Source organism: Nannospalax galili, unplaced genomic scaffold (genome assembly GCF_000622305.1).
Source record: "Nannospalax galili isolate Female #2095 unplaced genomic scaffold, S.galili_v1.0 scaffold325, whole genome shotgun sequence".
NCBI classification, from domain to species: Eukaryota; Metazoa; Chordata; class Mammalia; order Rodentia; family Spalacidae; genus Nannospalax; species Nannospalax galili.
In genome coordinates this window covers 1127691-1149067 of record NW_008355159.1, presented here as the reverse complement: position 1 = coordinate 1149067, position 21377 = coordinate 1127691, and positions in this window count along the sequence as shown.

Sequence of the window (21377 nt, the reverse complement as noted above, 5' to 3'; positions counted from 1 at the left end):
TTACATAATCAAGTCTGGTTCAATGGGATGTGATCTGAGTAATGTTTCAGTCCTCTGAGTCATCTCCTTAAAGACAATGCCTCTGGCCCTGGGACTTTTCTTTCTTCCTTAGATCATTATAGGTAAGAACAAAACCACAGGACAATGGTGTAGCCACCAATTGAAGGACCCTGGGTTCCTAAATGACATTCGATATCAGTTTTATGCATGATATTGTGACCATTATATGCTGGCTGTTTTATTTCCAGTTTTGTTCAGATCTCAGAGAGGAACGGAATTATGCCTTGTTCTCTTCACTGACACTCTTAACACTCACTCCAAGTTGTATGCCTTTCCTTTCCTCCATTTTCTTTTCTTTCTTTCTCACTTCCTGTATTCGACAACTAAGTTTCTCTAGGGGAATGGAAATGACAGAATACTATGAATAATACATAATATACAATATATAATAGAATATATAAAAGAGGACTTATTATATGAACTTATGTGATAGGGGCTGGGTAGTTCAACTGTGGCTATCTGCCTATTGGAGAGATTCAGAACCCGGTCACTGCTCAGCCTGTGAAACTGAATGCCTCAGAAGTCTCCATGAGATACTGAAGGTCTGGAAGATTTCTAGAGATCTTTCTGGTGTTTAGTCCTCCTTGAAGGGCTAAAGAAGCTTGGTTCTGATGACAGTGGAGGATGACAGTAAAAATAAGGACATATGCGCTCACTAGCAAGAAGTGAAGTTGAGAAATACTGCTCTTTCCTTGGACCATTTTCTATCTGGGCCACCCTTAGGAAAAGACTGCTGACTATGAGAGAGGAGCTTCTCCCTTCAGGTAATTGCTTTCTGGAAATGCCCTCACCCACCCACCCAGAGGTGTGTTCCTTCATTGACAATCAAGATTATCCATCATACTTCTTTCTCAAAAGTTGACAGATGAAAGAGGCTGCTCTTAACCTCAAGGAATATGGGAGCATCAGATCATCTCAGGGTCTCTTTTTACCTCTTTCAGTTGGAGGTGAAGTTGAAGTAGTTAAAACCAAAGCTATTTGGGTGAAACTTTCTCAGCCTCCTCTGGAGCTGGTGTTCTCTTCTCTGAGTTTCTCAGAGCTTTTGATTCTGACCTCTGCCTTGACACTTGCTTCCTGTTGCAAGAATCGAGTTATATCTACCCCTGAACTGTGCTGTCCTTAAAAAAAAATCGATGATCATTCTACACTTATCTTTGTGTCATCACTGCTTAACTCAGTTCCTTGACACCAAGTACATGCATGATAACCACTCGTCAAATGCATAAATGGTGGACGCATAGTAGATGTTCAATAAATACCCATTTCATCTAAGAATGGCAATAGTTACCATTTATTGTCTTTTGTCTATGTGTTATGCACATTTATACCTGTTAGATCCTAATATAGTTCTAGTAGCTTGCACTATCATAACCTTTTTTATAGATATGTTACAGAGAGTCACAGGACTTAAACAGCTGAGTTTTTCCAGATGGTAATGGCTAAGTTAACATATGAACCAATGTCTTTTGGACTCTAAAGTCTTTTTTCACAACATAATATTGAGTCTCACTTATAAGGAAGATTTATGTAGCTTTATTTCTTGAAGACATGCAAAATGGGGTCAGCACAAAATTCAGGCAAATGTCTGTTATTCTTTTTAAAAAATTTATTTGTTTAGTTTTATTGTATGTGTATGAGTATTTTGCCCACATGTATGGAAGTGAACCCATGTGTACAATGCCCACAGAGACCAGAAAAGGGTGTTAGATTCCCTGGAACTGGAGTTACAGGGTGTTGTTAGCTGCCATGTGGATGCTGGAAGTCAAACCTAGGTCTGCTACGAGAGCAACCAGTGCTCTTAACTGCTGAGCCATCTCTCCAGCCCTACGGTCGTCATTCTTTAGCATTCTTTTTCCACCTCTATTGTTAGTTACTGTTTACTGAGAACTTACTGTTAAAAGATTATTTTCTAGAGGCCTCTCATGTTTCTGTGTCCCTTGTAAGTAGAAGCACTGAAATGCCCTTTATTCTGGACTACCTTTCCAAAGATGCTTATATAACAAAAGACTTGGAAGGTAGACATTAGTTCCTGCCTCCAGAGTAACAGGCTAACTGGCTTGCCATCTATTATTACAAAAGTAACATCTTGGGGCTGGAGCGCTGGCTCAGTGGATTGAGAGAGTGTCCTGCTCTTCCAGAGAACCTGAGTTTGGTTCCTAGCACTCACTTCCTATGGTTCACAATTGCCTGTAGCTCCAGCTCTTGGGGATCTGACTTCTTCTGACCTCCACAGGCACCTGCACTCACATGCACATAAATCTCTGGAACACTTCCATTTTTTTTTTTTTTGAAAAAGACCTAGGCTTCCTACCACCTAATGTGCAAATGTCACCTGGCCCTTTTTGGATCACCCTGTGGAAATTGGGATCTAGGAAACATGCAAAAAAAATGTTAACAATCTGGCTAGTCCTATTTTTGTAAGTAATAAACTGGTCTTTATTTATTATCCAGGAGTCCCAGTGTTCTGCTGTCATCTGAAAACCTGACAGCCTCGCTTGTTTGTTTACATGTAGGATATAATCTTAGATCCTTTGCAATTCTTGACACCTACTTTGTATCAGGTGCTTAGACACAGTCTCATCTTTATAATAACTTTGTGATGGAAGGGTGAATACCTCCATCATCTAGAAGAAGAAATGGATTCAGAGACATTTAGAAAATACCCACGTAAGGAGCTGAACTTAGATTTGAACTCATGACAATAGGATTCTAAAGCTGTGCTTCTCGTATTCCTAATAGTCCTATGGCCATAGCCAATCTTTGCTTCAAGTAAAGGCTGAACCCTTGTTACTTAATTACTGTTTGGTGCCCTAAAAATTGTTCACCAACTGTAGAGGACAAAGCCATTCTAAGAATAGCCGAGTTCTCCTTGGCTTGTGAAGTCTGGAGATTCAGGGCTATTTGAAACAAATATCTGTCTCTTCACTATACTTCATTTCTCTGTTATTACAAAGCTCTACATGGAATTTGAGATTTTGGCAGTTGGTGATTTTTCTCAAGGAAAAGAAACATTAAGACGTTTGTTCTTGGAAAAATAAATCTGTGTATGTGACATGTATGCCCACATGTATATACAATAGAGCAATCTATTCGGGGTTTATTTTTATAGCAAGGCCTGCTGTTATGCAAATGTATACAAAACCACTAGATGTTTAAAGACATTTCTATATGGAGAACCAGGGATGGAGGAAGAAGGGGACAGAGGGAAAGAGACTGAAGATTTCATAGATGCATAGAGCAAATTTACCAGGTGTACCTGACATTTGACTTTGCAATGTGTATAAAGTTCAAACTCAAGATCTGCACAGTGAGTTACAAAGGAAATCACCAGTACATCTCAAAATATTTTATGTAAGTTTGCAATTTTGTGTTGGACCATATTCATAGTTATTGTTGGTCATATGGGGCTCAGAGTCTAAGCTCTTTAAATGTCTTTGGAATAAATGTTATATGATGACTTGAAAACATATTTAATATTTTAGCTCCACCTCTGGAGGTAGAGCCCCAATTGCTAATAAAAATGTCTGTTGCGGCTTCTTAAGGAATTACAATAATATCAGTTCACAAAGGTATGAGTCCCTTAGCTTAAGAACTCAAGTGAAAATAGCAACACCAGAGGTTCTGTAGACCCCAAATACAATTTTAACCCCCTTTCAGAATGATTTCTCTCTAGTCATTGGTGATGATAGACCAGATTCAGAGCGATAACATATCTTGTTACCTACCACCCCATACTCTGGGATGTGTGTGGCTTCTAAGGCCCAGGTGTGAGAAAAAAAAAAAAAAGATCAGGGATCTGTTTGCCTCAAATTTAAGCCTTGAATGCAAAAACAACCCCAAAGCATTCACATGCTTTTGAATCCCCCCAATCTCTCAGACGCAAGTCTGATTTTACCATGTTTGGCAGACAGTTCCCCCGGCTTAATTAACATAACCATGGCTGTGAACGCACACGGTGAAGATTAAGGTTTCCATGAGCTCACAGACTCTGGAAAGCACACTGATATTACAGAAAAATATATGTGCTTTTTTCCCTTCTGGGATTAAGAACAAATCTAATCACACACACATACACAGGATGCCTCCTCTGAGCCTTCTCCTCTTACCGCCTTCTCACCTTTCACATGCAGATTCACTTAGTTCTTTTCCCACAACCAAATTCAGTAATTCATTTAAATGAATTCAGGGTTAACAGATATAGACCTGTACCATTTATCAACCCTCCAAGTCAACAGAAATGACTGTAGTACCTTATGTAAAATGTATAGTATTTGCAAACTCTTTACCTAACAACCTTAGTTGGTTAAGTAGGTAATCTCTCTCTTTTGTGCATGCCCTTCCTCCTCCCTCTCTCTCTTTCTCATTTTTTGAGATGGTCATTCTGTAACCCCAGCTGGCCTGAACTCACTATGTAGACCAGGCTACCCTCAGACTCCCAGATATCTGCCTGCTTCTGCCTCCTGAGTGCTGGGATTAAAGGTGTGTGCTACCATGTCCAGCTATCGGCAATATTTTTATCCATGTAATTACCATCTTAGTGAGCTGCTATAGCAGGAAGCACCAAAAAGCTCTCACTTTTTAACAGCCTCTACTGGTTCCTTTTCCATTATCTGTTTAACTCTACCTTCTCACCATTCCCCTATTTTTACCATGACATTAATTCCCAATGACCTATTGTAGTCATATGGGTTAATAATGCATAGTTTATTGAATGCCTTTCTTTTTCTGAATCACTTTTCCACTCACCATCTCTTAGATGATCCACTTGCACTTACTTCTTGGGGGAGCTCAAGCTAAGGTACCTACCAAAGGCTTCATAAGACCATTGAAGATGTTTCCATTAATCCATTAACTAAAACCTCAAAGAAGCATGGGAAATGCTTGATACCCTTTAGAGTCCCAGACAGAGGAGAGAGATATTTGTGTCACAAATAAGTGTCACATGAGAAAATGTATTGATTTTGCTTTCTGTTGGTCTATTAAGCATCAACACAACCTAAGCAGCCCCTATTGAGGCTCAGAGTTTTCAAATGTTTACTCTCCAGTCAGCCTATGTACATTCCTCTCTCAGTAGATAAAGTTAAGATCATTCCTGCAATGAAAATGGCCTTTATAAAAAACACACCTGGGTTTTTATTCCAACTTTTCCATTTGTGGTATAACTGAAGCAATTTAAAATTTCTTTTGACATTCAGTTCACTTGTGTCTAAATTCTGGGCAGTGATGCTTATTAGATTAGCGCATTCAACAAAGCTTTAAAAATGTGTTTATTTGTATTTTATGCATATGAGTATTTTGCCCATTTCGTTGTACGCATGTATGTAAGTGCACCCTTATCATGCAATACTTCTGGAAGCTACCATGTGAGTGCTGGGAACCCAACCCTGGTCCTCTGCAAAAGCAGCCAGTGCTTTCAACTGCTGAGCTGTCCTCTCCAGTGTCCCAACAAAGCTTTTTTGAACAACTACTATGTGTTGTTTTTGTGCTAGTTCCCTGGGAATGCAGTTATAATTCATTGTATTTTCTTCCCCTTTGGTACTCATAGATATGGGACCTGGACTCAGACAGCTACTTTCACTAGGTCTATGACTGCACCAAATTTTAATTTTACTTTCACTGTAAAAGGGGAAACAATTTTCTTTCAGATACATGAGAATTGATATCTGTGATCAAGGTTAAGTACATACTACACAGTTCTTACTATATAGAAAATGCTCAATTAGCAGGTAAGATAGAAGAAGATTAAGTAGTTAATATCGAGTGAGTGCTTTGTGACACGTCAGGTGCTGTTTAAAACAGTTTTAAATGGATAAGCTTATTTAGTCCACTCGAGAACTTTTAAAAGTAGACACTATTCTTTGCCATTTCAATCACCTTTGTTTTATGAATAAAGAAGTGCAGAAAGGCCAGATAACTTGACAAAAGTCACAGAGTGAGATATGGAGTCAGATTCAGATGGTCTGAATGAAACTGCATACTCCTAACATTACACTTTCTCTTCTTAAGAGTCTATGGCGGAGCTTGTTAGAAATGTAGAAACTGGGGCCCACTCTAGACCTACTGAATTGGAGCCTGTATTTTAACGACATGTCTAGGTGAATCATGTACACATTACAGTTGGAGAGGCATTGCTCTATCCCATACCAATTGAAATTTCATGAGTTAGGGCTTAAGTAGAGCTATTTTCTAAGGTGCGATTACAGCAAAAGTGTCAGAAGGCCTGGACCAAATATAATGTATTACATCTGAAACACTGGTACGTAGGCTTTCTGTGAACTCTGAAACGCATGCACATACCACATCTATGATCAGGGACACAGAACTTTGTGTAGGGCTTAGCTCACTCCCAGTCACAACTACCCAACAGATGCCACTGGCCTTAACTCATCCTGTATTTGTCATTGGCCCTTAGGGATTATAGCTGACAGCCATGTTCTCTCTCACCTTGATGGTTCAGGAAGGAATTTGCATAGGCATAATTGTTTTGTTTTCTTCAGTTCTTTGTTGTCATGGTTACTTAATTCATTTGCATTTTCAAGCTTCTTTCATATTAACCTGAAAGCCCTGCAGAGCTTCTCCTTCAAGGAGGAAAATTCGTGCATGAAGGATGAGAGAGAGTGCTAATTTCTGAGTGTCAGGATGATGGTTTTTAGATGAAGGCACCTCTAAAGTCTGAAATCACAATTCATCAGGAGGCCTCCTCCACAGATCCTGGGGTGAAGCTGTGCATCTCGAGTATATACAGGTCCCAGTGGTAGAGACTCTCTTCTGAGGCAGAAAGCAAGTCATTATTGTAATGTGACTCAATGCAGAGGCTATAGGGAGAAAGCATATTCCTTCAAGGCAATTCCATTCTTCCAGTGGCTCAGAGAAAAAAAAAGTTCATTAAGTCTTTATCTTAAAATTATTTTTTGAGAATTTCATATATGAGTTTTATATTTATGTCATTTCTATCCTCTCTCCCCCTCCAACTCTCTCCATGCCCACCACTCAATTTTATGACCTCTTCTTTAGTATTGTTATGTTACATGTTTATATATATACACACACACACATACACACATACACACACATACACGCACATACACACACACATATTTGGTCATTTGTTTTTGAGACAATATCTCACCATGTAGCCCTGGTTGACCTGGAACTCATTATGTAGACCAAGATAGCCTCAAACTCACAGAGGTCTGCCAGTCTCTGCCTCCCAAGTGCTGGGTTAAAGGCATGAGCCACCATGGTCATTTTTAAATTACCTACCTCATCCTTAGATGACTTTATACATTCTGGTTTCAGTCATCTACAGTGCCCAAGCCACATATATATGACTTAAAGCATCATTTCATTGTTCATGATTCACAATGTGTTGATGAATTCAAATGGATGAGAATTTTGCTCATGATGTCAGCTGCGGGCAGCAGTTACCTGAACACCTAAGCAGACTAGAATGATCAAGATGACTTATTTATATAGTTGGCAATTGATGCATGCTTTTGGTAGAAAGCTCCAGTGGGAAGTTGTGCAGAACTTTTAAGTTCTCAGTGTGACCATTCTGTATGATGTTGGTCTGTCACAGCATGTTGGGTGAGTTTCAAAAGGGAATATTCCCAGAAAACACATAGTGTATCAGTCAAAATAGAATACCGATTCAAGGGAGAAGATACAAGCTCTCAATCTCTAGATGATCCTACTGGGAGGACAGGACTTGTTGGAGGAATCTTTGATGACTAGTTGACGCAACTCTCTTTATTAGTTACTCAGTAATTATATATGTATTCTCTAGAGAAGCAGAATCAATAGAATGCATATGTAATTATGAAGAGATTTATTAGACTGGATTACGTGACCAGAGACTGAATAGTCCCACAATGGCTACCTGCGGGTGGAGAAATCAGTACCTACTGTGTTCAAAGAAGCTGCAAGCTCCAAGGAGGCCAATGATGCAGTCTCAGTCCAGACTGAATGCCTGAAAGTTCCCTGGAGAGTCACTAGTGTGAGTCCACATCCAAAGATTGAACAAGCTGGAGCCTGATGTCTGTGACATATGGCAGCAGCAAAATATACACTTGCTCAAGAGGAATCAGCTTGATCAGGCAGGCCAGCTTTACCCCCTTTCAAACTTTTGTTCATTCCTGTCCCCATTTTATTGGGTGGCACTGCCCCCATTCAGGGCTGGTCTTTCCCTCCCTAGTTTGTTGATCTGAATGTTAATGTCTTTGGAAATGCCCCCACAGACACACCTAGAGTTGTACTTTGCTAATTTTCTAGACACTTCTCAATCCACTCGTGTCCACAACCAAGATTAGTCTTTATATCACCATTCTGACCTTTACTGTCTACCATTTCCCAGCTCTAGCGTTTCTACTATAATCTTTGCAGTCCTTTTTTGTTGTTATTGTTGTTTGAGCTTTTTGAGACAGGGTCTCCCTGTAGCCCCAGCTAGCCTGGAACTCTCTATATAGACCAGGCTGGCCTTGAACTCACAGAGATTCGCCTACCTCTCCTGGCATTAAATGCCCAACCTATTCTGATTCTCATTCAGGTAGCCTAAATCTCTTCTCTGGATGTGCTCCATTTCATCTTATTTGGGTCTACTTGAACCCTGATTTTCTCCTGAGGACACAGCTTTTCCTGCCGCTTTCTGAGATGCTGGCTACTTTTTTCATATCTTTTGACTGGTAGGTGAATGGACGCCTTCACTGCTGTTCGTTTTCAATTTCTAATTCAATTCTTTCTTTCTCCTACTAATACCATACGTCTCTCCATCTTTAAATCATGGGCCATTGGACTATAACATTCATCCCCACCTCTGTGGTAGAGTCATCTGCTAATTGTATGTCACACTGCCTCCTTTCACTAAGGCTGTAGATCTCTCTCACTGTTACTCTAACACTGCTTCTGTCATGATTCTTAGGGATTTCCATACCATGCTTGTCTGCCTTTCCTCCTGTCATTTTGTCTCTCCCTCAACTGCATGCTCTCACAGTCACACCCTGAAATGATTTCCAGTTTCTTTACTTCCTTCAAAGTCTCTGTTCATCCAACGCATCAAATCCAAGTATTTGTTTTGGTTCTGTAAAAGGTAGAGCCAGGGGAATGGCAAAATTACCCAGAATATTCATAATGCCTTTTGGATAAATAGCAGGATGGTTTTAGCCAGTTTATTTAAGAACTGCTTAACAGGCATGGGCAAGATCCCACTAATAGCATGCTCAATTTTGAAATGAAGAAAGCTACTAAATCCACTGAGGTATAATATAGTGCAGGGCACAATGCAGAGAAGTCGTGCTGCATTTAGAGCCAAAAGGCTCAGCTTGAGGTATACCTTTGTGTATTGCCATTGTGGTTCATTGGGAAAGCCATACAGTTTCTTTGAACATCAGTTTACTTATACAAAACAACTAAGCCATTCAGTTGAGCTTACCTCATAGAATTTATTTTTTAAAATATTTTTTATTTCTGGGTACGGTGGTATACACCTTTAATCCCAGCACACAGGAGGCAGAGTAAGGTGGATCTCTGTGAGATTGAGACCAGCCTGTCTAAATAGTGAGATGCAGGCCAGCTGGGGCTTTAGGGAGACCCTATCTCAAAAAGCAAAACAAAACAAAACAAAACAATTTTTGATTCTTTGAGAATTTCATACAATATATTTTGATCATATTCAGACCCCATGCCCCATCTCTACCCCACCTTACTACCTTCCTACTTCATGTCCTCTATTTTTTTAAAAAGCCTATCGAGTCTAATTTGTATCCCCAAATGCTCTCTCTTGGGTGTCAGGCCATCCCTTGGAGCCTGGTCAATCTATCTGGCATCACACCCTTAAAGAAAAACGATTCTCCCTCTCTCAGCACCTATCATTTGCCATTAGTTCCTCAGCTAGACTCAGGGTTTCTTGCCCACTGCACCACTCCATGCCAACATTTCGTCTGGCTTGCATTTGCAGAGGTCTTGTGCATGCTGTCTCCATTGCTGTGAGTTTATATGTGCAACAGCCCTGATGTCTGCAAAACAGTTTCCTTGTAGTCATCCACTACGTCTGACTCTTAAAATCTTTCTGTCTCCTGTTCTGCAATGATCCCTGAGCCTTGGGAGGAGACAGTATGATATGGCTGTCCCATTCAGGGCTAAGTACTCTGCAGTCTCTTATTCTTTTCACATTGACCAGTTGTGGGTCTTTGTGTTAATCACCATCTGCTGCAAGAAAAAGCTTCTCTGGTGAGAGTTGAGAGGTGCACTAATCTATGTATTATATGTCAGTTTAATATTATATCTATTTAGTGGAATAATAGCACTAGATTCTCCCCAACAGCCTGTGATCTGTCTAGCTACAGGTTCTTGGCCCCAATAAGAGTGCCAGATATGAGCTAAATCTTGTGAAGTGGATCTTAATTCCAATCAGAAACTTTCTTTTTTTAAAAAAGTTATTTTTATTTTATGTGTATGAGTGTTATGCCTGCATGTACATAATTGTACCCATGTCGTGCAGTGCCTGTGAAGACAGAAGAGAGTGTCGGATCCCCTGGAACTGGAGTTATGGACAGTTGTTACCTGCCATGTGGGTACTGGGATTCAAAGCCCGGTCTTCTGCAAGAACAGCCAGTGCTCTGAACCACTGAGCCATTTCTCCAGCCCCCCAAAACTTTCTTTATCTTTATTAATTTGTAAGTTTGCATACGAAGTAATGGGATTCGTGAGAGCATTTCCATACACATGTATCATTGTCATCAGATTCTTTGAGAATTAAGTCAAATAATACATGTAATATTTATTTGTAAAGTGTAAACTGCCAGATTTTGGTCTGAACAAGGTCATAGTAACCGAAGTTTTAACCAAAATATTTCCACTTTTAGAAGAAATAAAGGTGTATTTGAAAGTTTTTCCAGGAAGACTTGGTTGTTAGAGGCTGTTTAGTTGTGACCCATTTTTAATAACTGTCCCTAATGTCCAATGCTGTCACTTTTGGCTTTATTTTATGACAAAACACTTTTCAGATATTTAGAAAGTCTTATGATATTCTTTCTTTTCAATTACCATGAAGGATTACTATAAGCCAGAAACTATGCTAAGATACCGATAGGGGAAAATGGATGCAGTTTCTAACTTTATGGCACTTTTAGCTGAGCTGACCTGGTTAGTACAAGGAGCTGAGAGCTGAAGGAAGATAAGAATCAATTAGACAGGGAAGACAGATATATCAGTTTCTTATGGCCGCTGACACAATGGTGTCATTCGCTGAAACAGAGCAGAACATGAAGAATGACCAAGTTTTCTTCGGACACTTATGAGTTTGGCTTAGAATTGCTTGGTCTGGGTGCCCTTGAGTCATCCATTAAGAAGCAGTAAAGTGACCATGGATCAAGCTCTAGAGAGTTCTAACACATTTTAACAAATTTAGTTGCTTAAAACTACATGGATTTGCAAGCTTATAGTTCTTGAGGTCAGAAGCCTTCAAATCAGGGCATTGACAGGCCTGCATTCCTTCTGCAAATTCTCTGGGAGAATTCACTTCCTTGACTTTTCCAACTCCTTGCTTCTAGAGGCCACCTTTGCTTGTGGTCCCTTTCTTCATCTTGAAAGTCAGTGACATAGTATCTTGAACTCTCTCTGAGCTCAGATGTCATCACATGTCCATCTCTGACCCTGATTCTCCTGACTCTCTCTGTCCCTTGTAAGGATGCTTGATAATGTAGTAAATCCACTAGACAATCCAATATCTTCTCATCTAAATACAATCAAATCTACAAAAGTGTCTTTTGCTGCATAAGATAATGTATTGTGGGGTTTGGGGACTCAGATGTGTATATCCCTATGAGAGGATGTTATTCTGTCTACCACAAGAGGGAAGAGCATTTTAGGTGACAAGAAGAACATGTACTGGAGGCTGGAGCTATGACTCAGGGGTTAAGAGTGCTTATTACTCTTGCAGAGGACCAGAGTTTGGATCCCAGAACCCAGTGTAACTCCAGCTCCAGGAGGCTAAATGCCCTTTTCTAGCCTCCGTGGGCACCTGCACACATATGCCACATGTTCACACAGACACACATGCATACACATAAACAAAAATAAAAAATAAACCTTTTAAAAATGACATGTATTAAAGCCTCAGGATTTAGCAGACCATTTCAAATTGAAAGGACCGAAAGAGATCAGTGTGGTTTTTGCCCAGAAATTACAGAGAGGGTGGAACATAAAGGGGGTGGAGAACTGGTAAGGACCAGATCATATAGGATCTTTCAGGACATGTCAAATATTTTTTCCTTGGTTCCTAAAGCCATGGGTAAACATATGCAGGCTTTAAGCAGGTGAGTTGTTGCTATGCTCATATTTACACCTGGGGAGATACTTTTGCTATAGGGTGTGGAGGATGGACTAAAGGAACTGGTAATTGAGGTGAACAATGATGATAGCTTGTATGAGGCTGAAATGGAGAGAAGATGGAGGACGGGGAAGAGGTGCAGGGAGAGACGCAGTCAGGCTTGAATAATGCCTGGTCATGAGGCTTTAGTATGAGAAAGAAGTGAAAGATGCCAAAGGCAACTAACTGGCTTCAGTTCTGCATCCTCAGGATGAACAATGGTGTCATTCGCTGAAACAGAGCAGAACATGAAGAAAGACCAAGTTTTCTTCGGACACTTATGAATTTGGCTTAGAATTGCTTGGTCTGGGTGCCCTTGAGTCGTCCATAAAGAAGCAGTAAAGTGACCATGGATGGAGCTCTAGAGAGTTCTAAGATGGAGAGAGATATTTATGTGCCAACTTTATGTAAATGTGTGCAGTACATTTGCGGTGAGATTGTTTTATGGAGAGTAGAAATAGGGGATAAGTTGAGGGCAAAGGATTGAGGATCCATAAAATCCAGTAGTTTGGTAAGGAGAACAAACCTGCTACAGAAAGCAGAGAGTTCAGAAAAATGTGTGTAGAGGGGTGGGGCAAAGAAGCCGACTATTTCCTTGAAGCCAAAGGAAGTATTTTAAAAAGTAATGAGTAGTCCTCAGTGTCAAAACCATTCATGAAGTGAAATAATAGGTGAATGGAAAAAAATCCATTAGATTTAATGACATTATCAAGGAACTTCGTCATAAGTGTAGGACTGTATATTTCTTAATTTATCTGATGAAGTAACCAAGCCATACTAAAAGAAAACAACCAAGGCGGAATCACAGGCACCTGAAGTGGGTGGAGTCAGTTTCTGATTTGGGGGCTCAATCCTTAACCTTTGACCCCAGAATGAGCTCATGGCCTTCTCTTTCATCAGAGTCGAAAGGAGTTACAAGAAGTATAGAACTCAGTTGGATGAGGTGGCTCATGCCTTAATCTCAGCACTTGGAGACTGAAGCAGGAGGATTGCTGGGAGTTTGAGGCCAGCCTGCACTACATAGTGAATCACAGTGAGTTGCAGGCATGCCTGTGCTACAGAGAGGGGGGGAGCACTTATTACACAATTGGCACTCAAATTTTATTTGTTGATGGATCACATGAACAACCTGTGTATTTCTTCCTGATATGTTAATCTAACTCACAAGAAAGAACAGTTCTTACTCATGTACTGCCTTAAGGTCCTGATTCATAATCCAACAAAACTTCTGTCCTATTCATCTCAGTGTGTTCTTTTCTAAACCACAATACCTCTCATATTCTCACATGCCTGAGAGATTACTTTCCCATTGTGTGTTCTTGGTCATTTCCGTCTTAGGTGTGAAAGTATTTGAGAACAGATCTTTGTGAAGACAAAGCAAAAAGCATTTTTTTAAAAGGGAAGAGGATGTCTTTATTGTGGGAGAGATGACAGATATGGCACCAGAAATTTGAGCTCCTAGCCCATCTCTGAAAAACAATCATGAACCAGTTTCCTGCCACTGGTCTTTGAATTGTAAAAAATGAACCCATTGCACTTGCTACAAGTGAAGGCAGCAAAGAGAAGCTATGAATGTGTCTAATTTGGTAAACTGAGAACCACATAGATCTACCCACACTTTCACTCCTATTCTCAACAGAACTGCATCACATATGGAAAAGTTATGTTCAAGAAAGTTCATGGAGCCAGGTGTGGTAGCATGGTGGTACATGCCTTTAATCCCAGCACACAGGAGGCAGAGTGAGGCGGATCTCTGTGAGTTCAAGCCCAGCCTGGTCTACACAGTGAGTTTCATGCCAGCTGGGCTACAGGGAGACCCTGTCTCAAAAAAGAAAGTTCATGGTAGCACTATTGTCAAGAACCCCAAACTGAAATGAGAAGCCCAAGTACTTACTGTACCTGTTAGCTTATACCTCATAACAAATGACTCCAAAGCAACAACTCAGCCATTTGACTCGGGCTCAACTGGGGGGTTCTACTGCCTTGAGGTAACCAGGATTAGTCCGTTTTCCCTCACACCAACAGAATGTAACTAATTATTGGTTAATGTGGTAAGCAGAGACATTTTGTGTGAGGTGAACGTGATAACCACCATACTACAGAAACCACTGTAAGCAGAGACATTTTGTAGTGGTTTGCTATCTACAAAGTCATCTCTGGCTCTTTCTGCTCCTTCCACAATGTCTCCTGAGCCTTGGAAGAGGTGATATAAATGCCCCATCTATGGCTGAGCATTCAACTATCACTTGCTCTCTTCACTTTGACCACTTATGAGCCTCTGCAGTTACTGTTGTCCACTGCAAAATGAAGCTTTTCTGACCAGAGTTGACAGCGGCACTAATCTATGGACATAGTTATTTAAAAGGCAGGGTAGCAGTTACGTAATGTCCACTTAACAAAACAACAGCAGTAGCCTCACCACTAGGACCTATGACCTCCTCAACGACAAGACTTTTGTCTTGGTTTACAATACCAGATATGAATTCCCTTTGGTCGAATGGACCTCATTTTCAGAGACTGGTTGTTGGAGTTGGGGAGGTAGCTCAGTGGGCTAGAACATTTGCTACAGAGGCATGAAGAAATGAGTTTGAATCCCCTGTATCCACATAAGAAACCAAGCATGGCTGCTCTAACCCCAGCTCCAAGGGAGGCAGAGACAGATGGATCACTGTAGCTTGAGAGCTCCTAGCTTAGTTTCAGGTTCAGTGAGAGACCCTGCCTCAGGGGAATAAGGGGGAGAATGATAGAGCAAGACAATGTCCTCATCTGGCCTCCACACATGCATGCATTGGAGCAAGCATCTGCACGCACATGTATATATACAACACACACACACACACACACACACACACACAGAACATTTGCTACAGAGGCATGAAGAAATGAGTTTGAATCCCCTGTATCCACATAAGAAACCAAGCATGGCTGCTCTAACCCCAGCTCCAAGGGAGGCAGAGACAGATGGATCACTGTAGCTTGAGAGCTCCTAGCTTAGTTTCAGGTTCAGTGAGAGACCCTGCCTCAGGGGAATAAGGGGGAGAATGATAGAGCAAGACAATGTCCTCATCTGGCCTCCACACATGCATGCATTGGAGCAAGCATCTGCACGCACATGTATATATACAACACACACACACACACACACACACACACACACACACACACACAATATCAAAACAATTTAAAAGAAAAAAAAAAAGAAAGTGGTTGGTTGCCACTATAATAGACTTGAAACTATTGTACCAGTGGGTACATCTTGCTTGGTCATTGGATGTTGTTGCATGCAGGATGAACAGTTGAGTGAGACCTTTGATGACAATTCTCCCTCAGCAGCCTGAAGAGCACCTTCCAGCAATATGAGAGATGGCTAGAAGAGAGCAAGGTTTCAGCTCAATTGCAGCTTGATTTCTTTCTTATGAACAGAGTGTGTGGTGTCTTCAGCAATAGGATATTTATTATTAAAAAGATTTTGGAGTTTTAAAAACTCCATTTATTTTATATTTGAATGGACAATGTGGGCATGGTTGGGGGGGTGTAGCTCAGTTGGTAGAGTGCTTTGCCTAGAATGTACAAGGTGCTGAGTTTGATCCCAAGCACTGCATAACACAAACAAACAAACAAAATAGACAATGCATATGTATAATACAAAATTGAAGATATAAATAAGTAAATGATACAGGGTAAATTTTCCTTTAAACTTTCTTTCCAGATCTTTGTTTTCCATGTTAGATGACAATTACTGCTGTTGGTCTTTTGTGCATTTTCCTGGAGATATATTTTTCAGTTGTTACCTGCCATGTGGGTCTGGGAACCAAACCTAGGTTCTGTGGAAGGGCAAGTGCTTTTAACTGCTGAGCCATCTCTCTAGCATTCAAACTTACTATTTTTTAAAATTGAATTTAAAATTTAAAATTGAATTTAAAATTTATTGAATTTTTGTGGATTTTATACAGTACATCTTAATCATATTTAGCCCCTCATACACATGCTTTTCTATCTACAGAAAAACACACAATTATCATAACTGCACAGATATGTATGCACTTAGACATACCCAAATATATGTTTTAGGGTGTATATATGGGTGTATATATTTATACACATATAGTAATAAAAGTGCTCCAAAACTATAGATGCACATTTTAATCAGGATATAAAGATCTGTTTCATTATGTTTATTTTTTGAAACAGGATCACATGCCCAGCCTGGCTTTGAACATGTTATCCTCCAGCCTTAGGCTCCCAAGTACTGGGAATACAGGCCTGGCCATATTTATTTCTTTTTAATGGTTGCCTAGTATTCTATATTAGGACCATTGTATAACTTGGTACAATGAACTTCAGTGACAGATATGTAGGTGGTTTCCATCCTGTTACTATTAAAAAGCTTCAATAAATATCCATGTGCACATATTTTCTTCTACATGTTTAAATGTTATCTGTTTATCCTGTTTGAATTTCATTTTTCTGGGTTTTTTTTTTCTTGCAGTGTCAATACTAAGATATGTGCAACTTGGAAGAATGGAAGAGCTGAACAAAATTTCAAATATGCAATTAACCCAGAAGGAAACTAGAAAGAATAGTCACATATAGTAAGCTAAATATTATGCCATTTGGCTTTTCAGATCCTATCTAAAAACCACTAGAACTGGATGGAGACTCCAGTATTCTTTTGTGCATTCTCTCTCTGTATTTCTGTCTGTGAGGACACTGGGATCCTGAGGTACTTGCAAACAGTAGAGTTCAGTTAGATAGAAAAATCTCCATCTTGGGGCTGGGGAGATGGCTCAGAAGTTAAGAACATTTATGCTCTTGCAGAACACCTGGGTTCAGTTCCCAGTGCCCACATGTAGGCTAACAACCACCTGTAACTCCAGTTATAAGGGGATCCAACGCCGTCTTCTGCCCTCTGCAGGCATTGAATGACACGGATGCACTTGGATACATGCAGGCAAAACACTCATACATATACAATAAATAGTTTTTTTTTAAAGAATCGTAAATCTTTAAAAAACAAAATCACCATATTTCAAGTTCCAATTCTCTGATCTTTCCAATACACACTCACAATTCCTTTCCAACCTATAATATTTTGAAACTAAGAAAAATTATTTAATGCCCACACTGACTGTACTCAGGCCTTCCTTCCAAAGTGGTGGCATAATTCAGAGCAATGGGGAACTAAATTTATGCTTTCTTTTTATCATGGGGATTGTGGAGTGAAGGAAGGCAAGGATGGATATTTCTAAAGCTCAGCCAACACAGTATTTGGTCCACTTTGTAACAAACATAGACTAATGATATGTGGAGCTGACTGCTGTCTTAGGCAGAGATGCAGTTGGCTAATAGACACTGTGTAAAATTGTGAGAGGAATGAGATTTTCAGCAGAACCCTGAAATGACTATTGACAAACTAATCAAGAAGCTTTAGAAGTTCAATCCCCAAGCATTGTGTAAACTGGGTATGGCACTGCACACATGTAATCCCAACACTTGGGAGGCAGAGGCAGGAGGATCAGAAGTTGAAGGTCATTCTTGGGTACATAGTAAGTCTGAAGCCATCCTGGGCTATATGAGACCCTGTCTCAGAAGAAAAACATGGAGGGGTGACCTATGTATTTTATAAAGATAAAAGGGCTGTGATTCATATTTAAGGTGTTTGGCTTTGCCGTAGTATAAATTCAAACCTTAAGTGAACTTAAGTAAAGTGAGCTTTACTACATGCACACATGTATGAATGTCTTCAAGGAATTAGCATGAGAGAGAGGGTTTAAATACAAGTTAGGCCAGAGCAGATATTCAAAAATGATCGTGGGAGAAGAGATAATACAAAAGATATCAAGACCTGTGGGACCAGAAACATGAGACTACTTAGATGTTAACAATCCCAGGGCAAAGTGTAAGGCATTGTTACTGTTATTTAATGTCTTTCTGCTTTATAAAATTATTTATTATTTTTATTTTGTGTGTATAAGTGTACTGCCTGCATGTGTGTAAGTTCACTTATGTCATGCAATGCTGTGGAGGTCAGAAGAGGTCAAATTCCCCTGGAACTGGAGTTACAGACTGTTGTTAGCTGCCGTGTAGGTTCTGGGAATTGAACCCCGGTCCTCTACAAGAGCAGCCAGTGCTCTTAACCACTGAGCCATCTCATAAGTCCCATCTTTCTGCTTTTAATAAGTCAGCAGCAAAGGGGGGATCATTTAGGAATGTTTTGGTTCATGTTTTGAGAAACATAACACTGTATTAAATAAAAATATTATGTAACAAGAGGACAGGACAGAAATTCTGGGATTATTTTTTTAACTATACCAGGTGAGGGGACTTGGTTGACATGGTGTAATTCTCCTGACATTTTCTTTCTTAAGTGTAGAGGATGGTTGCCATGGCTTTATGCAAACCAATCTTTAAAATACTATAAATAGAGGCTAGGAAAACAAGGAAGTGAGAAAAGTATTCTTGTATTTAGAGAATAATTATTTCCAAAAGCACCTAGAAGACTTTACCTCTATTTGTCCAGATACATCTCTCATTCCATCATTAAAATAAAGGGCAGGGGCTGGGCAGGGGAAGAAGCAAGTCCATGTGTATGTCTTTCTCCTCCTCCTCTTCTTGAATGTGTATGTGCGTGTACATTCATGCTCACATGTGTGTGGATGCATTGTCTCTGCAGGAATATGTGTACTTTTGGCATGCGTATATGTGGAGACCAGAGGTTGAAGTTGGATTTCTTCCTCCATCATTTTCCACTTCACTGAGTCAGGGTATCTTGCTGAACCCAGATCTTGCTAATTTGACTAGTTTAGCTAGCCAGCTTCCCTAGGGGTACCCTGTTTCTGCTTCCTGAATGCTGGGATTATAGACAGACTACTTTGCCACCAGACTTTTACAAGGGCTCAGGGGAATCCAAATTCATGTCCTTACTGGAGGAGTGCTTTATCCACTGGTCTGTTTGCCCCGCCATCACCACCGTCATTATTGTTACTATTATCAGTTTTTTCGAAGGTCTCATGCAGCCCGGGCTGGCCTTGAACTTGCAGTGTAGCTGAGGCTGGTCTGGAGTTTGTGGTCCTCCTGTCTCAACATCCCAAGTGTTAGAATTACAAGCACATGCCACTATGCACAGCTTATTTGAGGTTTTTGAGAAAGGGTCTTATTATGTAGTCCAAGCCCAGCAACTTACCCAGGCTGGTCTCAAACTCATGGCAATTCTCTTGTCTCTGCCTGCCTTCTCAGTGTTGGGTTTACAGGTATATACCACCATGCCTGCCTTACCTTAATTTATACTTAGGAAACCTTGCCACGAAGTAGAATGCTGTTAATCTTTTAAAATTCCATTAATTTTAATGAGGAAACATAATGAATTCTGTCCCTATGCAAGATATCCAAATGGTTTTCACAGATAAGGAACTATATCAAGTCAATGGTAAAGATAATTTTATGTATAAGAAATTAGGGACAGATGGAAAGTAAATATATACAGTCTGTATACAAAATGTACTATCATGTGAAAAATAGCATTGATAGTGATGGTGAAAGAAAGGGTAACAGGGTCATTTTTTTAGAAGATGAATTCTTTGGTTCACACTATTTGTCAGTTTTTCAGTTTGGGGGAGGAGGGGCTCACAGATATTTTTGTACTCTAGTTGCACTTAAATAATCTGGAAATTACTTTCATGGTAAAATGAAAGGTACACATGAGAGTGCTTTTGACACAAGTGAAATTGTACATGTGTAAAGCCTAAGGGAATGCAAATGGTACTGCTCCATCCCTCTCCTTTGGCTCTATATGCAAAGCAGAACGTTTGGGCGCATTCAAACATGATGCTCAGTTCAAATTTTTTCCATATGACATGCTCTGACAAGTAAATGAATGTCGAGTGAAATTGGTGAGCGAGACTTGTCTGAAACTGAAATGATGTCATACCACTTCTTACAGTATATTTGTTTAGTGTGTTTGGAGAATGAGAAAGTCAATAGATTGGGAGGAAGAGGGAGTCTATTCAAAATTGATACAACTTTTCCAGAGTCATTATTGACAAAAAGCCATTAACTGAGTAGCCATTATGTGACGTACATCTGTACCTGAAAAGGGGGAATTGAGATGTCTTGATTGGTTTTGCATCAATCATAATCCCCTGCTGAGGCTGGGCACATTGCCAACCCTAGCCAAATGAGCATCTGTTCACACAAAGAAGGGGAAGATGGCTATTAGGTAGGCTACAGCAGATAGCTGCCACAACATGTATGTTCTCTTCCAAATTGATTGGAATAATGTATGTTATGCAAGAAGTTAACTGTGTGGGGAGAGGGGTAATAGGCTGTACATATTATTTTACTCACAGAATAAATAAGTCATTGTGATTCTTTGTTTAATATTTTATTTATTATTTTTATTTTATGTGTAAAAAGTGTATTGCCTGCATGTGTGTAAGTTCATGTATGTCGTGCAATGCCACGGAGGTTAGAAGAGGGCGTCAGATTCCCCTGGAACTGGAGTCAAGGACGGTTCATAGCCGCCATATGAGTGCTGGGAATTGAACCCGGGTCCTCTGCAAGAGCAGTCCGTGCTCTTAACCACTGAGCCATTTCTCCAGCCTCCATTGTGAATCTTTTAAATACTATATTGACGAATAGTTGATGATCAATTGTGGTGCAAAGATCCTTCACTGCCCCAGAGACGGGCAACAACCACCCTCCACACTGCAGAAAATGTAGCAGTTACACTGGAACTGAAGATATATTTGTATCATTGTTCTTTTTAGCTATCCAAGGTGGTGTGTCTCTGTTTGTTTTTGAGACAGGGTCACAGCTGACCTGGAACTCACAATGTACACTAGGCTGGCCTCAATCTCACAGAGATCTGCCTGCCTCTGCCTCCCTTGTGCTGGGATTAAAGGCATGTGCCGCTACCCCCAGCTGGCATGCCTCATTTTGATCATCAGCCTTGGTA